Below are 8,732 nucleotides of genomic sequence, written 5' to 3'. Positions count from 1 at the left end.
TAGATCAGAGATGAGGTGAAAGGTATTAACTTCTAATAACAACTAGCCTGTACATGGCACTTCAAGGTTTGTTTAAAAAAAAAAACCCACAACTTTTGTAAAGGTAATTTTACTAGATCATCTAAAGAACTTGATAAGGTAATATTATTATCCTGATTTTACAGATGAAGAAAAAGAAGCTGATAGTATTTTTCTTGATTATGCAAATTGTGACTTAGCCGGGGTCCCACAGCCAGTAAATGGCTGAGGCAGGATTTGAACTCCACTTTTCTGGATTCCAGGTCTAGCTCACTGCCTAACAGAAGTAAATAAAGTTGGAAGAAAGAAGAAGTTTGAGGTAAAAGATAATAAACTACATTTTAGATATGGTGAGTTTGATGTGCCAGTGGGACAAAATATAGTTCTGGAGCTCACGGCAGTGATCAGGACTGGGAATATAGATGGAAGGTGCAGCTACATAAAGGTCATAGCTGAAGCATAAAGATGAATGAAAGTGCCGAGAGAGAGTGCAGAGAGAAAAGAGAAGGTGGCCAAGGGCTGGTTGGTGGTAAAGAAGAAGACAGACTTTGAGGCTGGACCTATCTCCCCCAATGCCAGGATATTTTCTTGCCATAAAGAACAGGACCCTGTGCTGGGCACGGTAGCACATGCCTGTAATCCCTGCTACCCAAGAGAATGAGGCTGGTGAATTGCTTGAGCTCCGGAGTTTTGAACTGCCGTGGGCTAATTAGTGTCTAAACTAGGTCCTGCACCAATATGGTGACTCCTTGGGATAGAAGGCCACTAGGATGCATATGGAGGAATGAACCTGCCTTGGTCAGAAACCCCACCAGGTCAAAGTTCTTGAGCCAATCAGTAATAGGCTCCAGCCCATGAATGGCCACTGTATTTTCAACTTTCTTTTTTTTTTTTTTTTTTTGTATTTTTAGGCAATTGGGGTTAAGTGACTTGCCCAGGGTCACACAGTTAGTAAGCGTCAAGTGTTTGGTCTGAGGCCACATTTGAACTCGGGTCCTCCTGACTTCAGGGCTGCTGCTGTATCCACTGCGCCATCTAGCTGCCCCGCCACTGTACTTTCAGCAAAAACAAGTCTAACCACAGGTGCTCTCTCTATATGCTTGCTCGCCGTTTGTTTTAAAGGAGGTAAACATGCTAACCATTACAGAGAGGTGATGGATTTAGAATGCAGGAATATATATATACAGATACATGTGTGTAGATACATGCACATATGTATATATACACACATATATGTGTGTATATATCTATATGTGTGTGTGATAGTTCAATAGTTTTAGTCATGTCCAACTCTTCGTGACCCCATGTGGAGTTCTCTTGGTAAAGATACTAGAGTGGTTTGCCATTTCCTTCTCCAGTTCATTCTACAGATGAGGAAACTGAAGCAAACAGGTTAAGTGACTTGCCCAAGGTCACACAGCTCAGGTCTTCCTGATTCCAGGTCCAGCACTCCATTCACTGCATCATCTAGCATGCGTATATATGTGTACAATCATTAAAGAAATTCATTTGGCACACTTATTTATTACAAGAAAAAAATGTATTACAATGGGATGGGAAAGAGAGAAAATAGATTTCTGTTGTTTTTTTTTTAATGAGAGAGGTAGAAGGGTGGTATGGATGTGAAATGTTGCATGTACTTTCAGATGAAGTCATTGTGTTATTAGTTTTACTTTGTTACAAAAGAACTCTCGTGAAATGAGAGTAATCTGTAAATATGATGTAGAAACAAAACCTATCAAAATACTTTTTTTTTATTCAAAGGCATAGGAATGAAAAGACTTCTCCTTAATAAAAGCATTTATCTAAAACCAAGACATGGTGTTGTAACAGAAAAAAAATGGAAGTTTTCCCAGTAAGATCAAAAATGAAGCAAAGATGTCCACTTTTGTCATTTTTAATTAACACAGTAATAAAAATATTATAGCAATAAGACAAGAAAAAAATTAAGGAAAATATTAGTAGAGAGATGTTTTCTCTGCTTTCAAATAAGATGATAGTTTACTCAGAAAACCTGGGGAATCAATAAAAATTAACTGGGGACAATTAATTGTTTCAGTAAAGCAAGATACAAGATAAACCCATTAAAGTTGTCATTATTTCTGTATATTTGTTGTGGTTTAGTCATTCAGTCTTATCTGACTCTTTATGACCCCATTTGGAGTTTTCTTGGCAAAGACACTGGAGTGGTTTTCCATTTCCTTCTCCGGCTTATTTTACAGATGAGGAAACTGAGACAAACAAGGTAAAGGGACTCGTCCAAGGTCACACAGCTAGTTAATTGTCTCAGGGCAGATTTGAACTCAAAATGAGTCTTCCTGACTTCAGGCCCAGCACTATCCACTATGTCACCTAGCTGCCCTATATAGTACAAACAAAAATTAGAAAGAAGAAATAGAGAAATCTCATTTCAAATATCAATAAAATCCTTTAAGTTTCTGGGAATTAAACTTCCAAGACAAACACTGGACTTACATGAATAGGTAAAATTACAAAATAATTTTCAAGAAGGAATAATTGGAGAGATATGCAGTCTTCAGGGTTAAGCTGTCCCAATATGGTAAAATATCCACATTAGTCTACAGATTTATTGCTATGCAAATCAAATTACCAAGAAAATACTTTATAGAATTAGATAATATAACAAAATTTATATGGGGTAACAAAAGGTCAGGTATCTCTATATTACCAGAAGTGAATTGGTGTTCCCTTTCCTCTTACCTCTACCAATACTGAATTTTCTAGTATATTATTTTTGCCAATGTGATAGGTAAAATTATACTTCAGAGCTATTTTAATTTTCATTTCTCAGATGACTAGAGATTTAAGTACTTTTTAGATAGTTGGAATAGTTTCTATTTCTTCTTTGGAAAAAAGTTCATATCCTTTGACCAAGTATTTATCTACTGAGAAATTATTCAAATTTTATAGTTGTCAATTATTTATAGATACTAGATTTTTGTTCAGTGAAGTTTCATGTAAAGATTTTTTCCTAGTCCATATCTTTTCTAATATTTTATTTTCTGCGTATATTCCATTTATGAAAAAAACATTGTCTTTACATAATTGCAATAGTCTGTCTTGTCTTTTATAATATAGGACCAAAGATCTTGAACAGGAAGGCAGTATGGTATGGTGAATAGAGAGTCTGCCTCAAAAGCAAGAAAATCTGCCTCTGACACATAGTGGTTGGACAAGTTCGTTGCCCTTTCAGTGATTTAGGCAATTTTCTAAGACTGTAAACTGGAGAAAGTAGTAGGGAAAGGACAAAAGTCAACCTGCATTTATAAGAGTTTCCTCACCTGGGAGTTTTCTTTATCTCATGAAATCACAGGTCCAGTGCCTCTCCCTAATATTCTCTCTGTTGTAACTGGTTACAAATTTATCCCTTATGCAAAGAGGTAAACAATATTAACTTTCTGTTTTCCTCTAACTTTTTAATGGTGCAGCTTTATATATTCAATTAGAATTGTTGTGGCAAATGGTTTAAACGCCTGTCCTTTTACCAAATAGAAAATTGCTAAAATGTAAGGTTCCATTAGTCACAATGACTGTTTTGTGTTGCCTCACTTAACTGCTTGGGGGGACAAACTACGTTGAGGAGATTCAGTCGTGAGGACACTGTGGTACTGCATGGTGTATCAAAAGAAAATGTAGCAATAAATGGGATGAAGAGGAAGAGGAAAATACTATCCTGTGAGTCATGACTGTTCCTGCAATTTCAGGACCCCTAGACGCTATTTCCTAAAGCAGTTATCTTGACACTTACTTCACACACACCCCACTCCTACTCCCCCCATGCCGCAACACTCCCTTCACAGATACTGCTTCTTCTGATATTCTTTTTGCACAGCTCTGCCTCATTTAATCCAATTCACACGAAAGTCAAGACATCACCCTTGTGATGGAGGAACGACAACAATAGCCTGAAACTCATCTGATTTTATAAAATTCTGGCTCTATGATTATTACCCTTCCTGCTCCTCAGCTATCTAACCCTATCATGCTTTCTTCACTCTAACTTCTTTGGCACAATATGAACTCATGAAATTCAATGACCAATCTTGATTCCAGAGGACAGATGATGAAACACACTTCCATCCTCTTAGTAAAGAAGTGGCGGGGGGACAGTGGGCTCAAAATGTTGTCTGTGTTGGGGTGCTTGGTTTTTCTTAAAATGTCTTTTATTTTTTTTGTGGTGAGGCGATTGAGGTTAAATGACTTGCCCAGGGTCACACAGCTAGTAAGGGCCAAGTGTCTGAGGCCGAATTTGAACTCAGGTGTTCCTGACTCCAAGGCCGGAGCTCTATCCATTGCACCACCTAGCTGCCCCCAAAATTTCTTATTTTTCTTTGATAGAAGGAAGGGTTTGGGAAAAGGGGAAACAGGGTATATTAGAGAGTGTTTATGTTATAAAAAATATAATAATATCATCTTTAAAAATATAAAGGATATGTAGTGAGCAGCCCATGTGTCCTGTGTACAGCATGTGTAGGGGAAAATTCCCTTATAAAAGGTAAGATGGAGCTCCATTTGAAATAGATAATGTCTCCTGTGAAGTAGAGGATGTGTGGATAAAACTCCAGCAACCACTCTGATAGACGGATGGGCACCTCATTTGTATTTGAATGGTCCTTCCCTACCTTGGCTGGTATATGCCTCAAGGTCCTATATCAACGCAGCTAGGGAGTATTTGAATTATGTTTATTTACGTGCTCTCCTGTTTATGGAAACTTGCACGTGCTTAGGGGTATGAACATAGCCGTCTCTCTTAACATTCCGAAAAATCCATACAAGATAAGTGTCTCTTCCTTCTCCCTCCCCTCAAGCTAAGCTGAAACAGGGATGTGTCTCCAATCTCTAGAAGCCAAAATCTTTTCCTGAATCTCTCCCTTCTTCTGTCATTAATCATCAGAAAAGGATTTGGTGGCAGCCTGCTCTTTTGTTTGTAATTGGACACAGGACATACATGACAATTCAAGGGAGTAGAAAAATTCAATCTAAAGGCCAACCAAATAAACTAGCATAATCTGATGATGGCTATCGACAGGGGCGAGACTTCTGTCTCTCTTTCTGTTTCTTCTTCCCTTATTCAACCAGGATGTAGAGTGATGTGGGTAGCAAGCATCCCATTAATTCCAAGTACCACCAACCTGCAAAGACAGCCTGTCACAGCCTGTCAAAGTCCCTCAGGAAGGGACAAGTCCAGAGCTTGACCCTGCCTGCTGGATTGTTTTATTTTTTGAATGATCACTTATTTTTTATACAGATGTACATTATATACACCTGACAATCAGCCCACTTACCACCATATAGATATGGTCCAGCCCCCAAGTCCACATGGGGTACAGCGTTTGGGTTGGAAAAGTCAAGTCAGTTGATAAATATTTATTAAGCCCATACTCTTTCTAGGCACTGTGCTAAGTGATGAGGATACGAAGAAAGGAAAAAGACAGTGCCTGCCCTCAAGTGCTCACAGTCCAGTGGGGGAGACAACATGCATGTGATTTCTACCTCTGCCAGGGCAATATTGACATGTTCCTGTTGCCTTGGCAAAGGGCAGATGCCCAGGTTGGGACCAGGTGCTAGGAGTGGGAGACTTTAGTACTGTGCCCTACATTGTGCGCTCAGAGTGGTTATGGGGTTGGGGGAAATAACTTATATCAATTATCTAAGTTCAGGACCCTGGAGGAGCCAACCTCAGGCTTAGGGTCTTCTTACTCTTCTGGTTATTTAGAATGGTCGTTGAAGGGCATGAGATTGACTCCGGAAGAAGAACAAGAAGTATACAACAGAACTAGTGACCACAAGCCAAGGTCTGACTTTACCTGCAGAATTCCTTTCGAGCCCAACTTGAATGCCACCTCCTATAGAATCATATCAGTAACAATCTTCCCCTGTTGGTAGCAATTTGTCCTATTCCACCTGAATGAATGAATAAATGAAGGAAGGAAGCATTTATTAAATGCTTACTATACGCAAAGCACTGTGCTAAGTGCACCTGGAGGTGGCAGAGAGGAAAGGAGTAATCACAGTCTTGGGTCCTAGCTGTGTACCAAATAAGGAACAAGTTCAGAAGTATATAGCAGCCTTCTGATTCCAAGAAAAGAGTTGAGATCCAGTTCTAGCTGAAGTGCTACGGTGAAGTGGAAAAACAAGGGAAGGAATCCCAGCACAAAGGGAAGCCTACAGTTTAGTCAATCTGAAGATGCAGAGTCTCTCAGTGGGTGCAGTGGATAATAGTTAAACCTAGCATCAGTCTACCGATCCTGCCCACTAGGGAAAAGCCAAGAGACCCAAACCTAGGTCAAGAACTTATAAAATTCAAACTGGGAAGTCAGTAAGCAGAATTCATCCCAGATCATATCACTATGAGAGCACTGAAAGCTTGCAAGGTCCCAGTTTGAGCTTTAAAAACAGCAGAAGGATGGAAGAGGACAGCAACTCAGGCCAGACAGTCTACTCTCTTAGAAGTGTCTAACCTTACAAGTCCAAAGTAGGCTAGAAGGATGAACAAAAAGAAAAAAAGCAATAATACCACAATAAAGATCTTTTGTAGCAACAGGGAAGCTCAACAGACAAACTCAGAAGAAGAGAGTAGCTCCAAAAATCTATATGCAAAACCTCAAAGAAAAACCCAGGTTAGGCACAATTTCAACCAAAATTCCTAGAAGAGATAAAGCAAGAGCTTTAAAAAAAAAAAAAGGCAAAAAATTATTTTAAAAACTAAATGAGAGTGGTAGAAGAAAAAATAGGAAAAGAAATGGGAGCTACAAAAAGAATGATGTGAAAAGACGATTAATTCCTTGGAACAAGAAGAACACAACCTTGTCCAAGAAAATAACTCTCAGAAAATTAGAATTGACCAAATAGAAGCTAATGACTCTATGAGACATCAAAAATATCAAAACAAAGAAATACCAAAATATCAAAAGACTGAAAAAAATGAAAATGTGAAATTTGATAGCAAAAACAACTGAACTGGAAAACAGATCAAAGAAAGATAATTTAAGAATCACTGGACTACCTTAAAGCCATGACCAAAATAAGAGCCTAGACATCATATTTCTTTTTTTTTAAATATTTTTTCCAATTACATGTAAAAACAATTTTTAACACTCATTTTTCAAAAAATTTTGACTTCCAAATTCTCTCCTTTCCTTCCTGCTCCCTGAGGCAGCAAGCAATTGTATATAGGTTATTCATATGCAATCATGCAAAATATATTTCCATAGTAGTCATATTGTGAAAGAAAACAGACAAAAGAAAAACAAAAATAAAACCCATGTAAAAGATAAGAAAAGTAAAAAATATTATGCTTCAATTTGCATTCAAACTACATCCATTCTTTCTCTGGAGGTGAATAACATTTTTTATCCTAAGTCCTTCAAAATCTAGACATCATATTTCAAGAAATAATAAAAGAAAACTGCCCAGATTTCTTACAATTAGAGGGCAAAGTAGAAAATGAAAGAATATACTGGTCACCTCCTGAAAGAAACCTCCAAATGAAAATTCCCAAGAATGCTATAGCCAAAATTCAGAGTTTCTAGGTCAAAGGAAAAAAAAAATACTATACTGAAGAGCCACAGTCCTTGATGACCATCATTACACATGATTTAGCAGCCACCACTATAAAAGAGCAGAGAGTTGAAGTATGATATTCCAGAAGGCAAAAGAGCTAGACTTACAACTCAGAATAACTTACCTAGCAAAACCGAATATAATCCAACTGAGCAGGGAGTGGCAGGGGGAGGGTGGGGGAGATGTGGGGTGGGGAAGGGGAACGTATCTTTAATGAAACAGAAGATGTCCAAGTATTCCCAAAGAGAAGACAAGAGCTGAGTAGAAAATTTGACATACAAACACAGGAATCAAGAAGCCTATAAAGGTAAACATAAACAAGCAAATATAAGGAACTAACAAAATTAAACTGGTTACATTCTTATATAGGGAAATAATACATGTATCCCCTCAGAATTCTATTATCATCAGGGGTCATAAAGGAAGTCTAATTAGACTGAAGGCCTGGGAGTGATTCTGTTATGTTTTAACGATCTTAACAGAAGAATGGAGAAGGGGACAGGAATACACGGGAAAGGAGTAAGGGAGAAGAATGGGGAGAATTATCTCACGTAAATGGGGTACCCAAGTAGAAGTTTATATAACATAGAAGAGGGAGTGGGAGTGGACGACACTTGAACTTTTCTCTCATCTGAACTGGTCAAAAGAGGAAAGTATACACGTACATACACACATAGAATTGGGTACAGAAATACATTTTGAAGAGGTGTAGAGGTTTTGGGGTGCTCCTATGTGCAGAGGCACCCCAACATCTTGGCACCGAGTCTGCCTGAAAGAATTCAACCCAAATCTTCTTCCAGCCAGAGAAATAGTTTATTAAAGATAAAGCATATAGGCCAGACTCCCAAGGAACCCAAACATCAGTGATGCCCATAGGGACAGTGGGCATGAGACAGTCTCAGCCTTTTGGGTGTGAGAAAACCTCAGCCTCTAGGCTTGAGAGATTCTCAGCATCTAAATTGGGGCAAAGGTGGATCTTAGATACAGTAAAAAACTGTGGGAGGGATCTAGGAGTGGCCAAGTAGTTTAGGGTGAGGGGAGGAAGGGCCTAGGGAGATCTGGATGGGAGTGGCTAGTAAGCTGGTGAACAGAACTCCTGGGACCTGGACCTTGTGGAGCCTAGCTAAGAT

This window comes from Vombatus ursinus, unplaced genomic scaffold (genome assembly GCF_900497805.2).
Source record: "Vombatus ursinus unplaced genomic scaffold, bare-nosed wombat genome assembly UNPS02014158.1, whole genome shotgun sequence".
Taxonomy (NCBI): Eukaryota; Metazoa; Chordata; class Mammalia; order Diprotodontia; family Vombatidae; genus Vombatus; species Vombatus ursinus.
The sequence above is the reverse complement of the archived record's forward strand: the minus strand, read 5'-3'. Positions refer to the sequence as shown.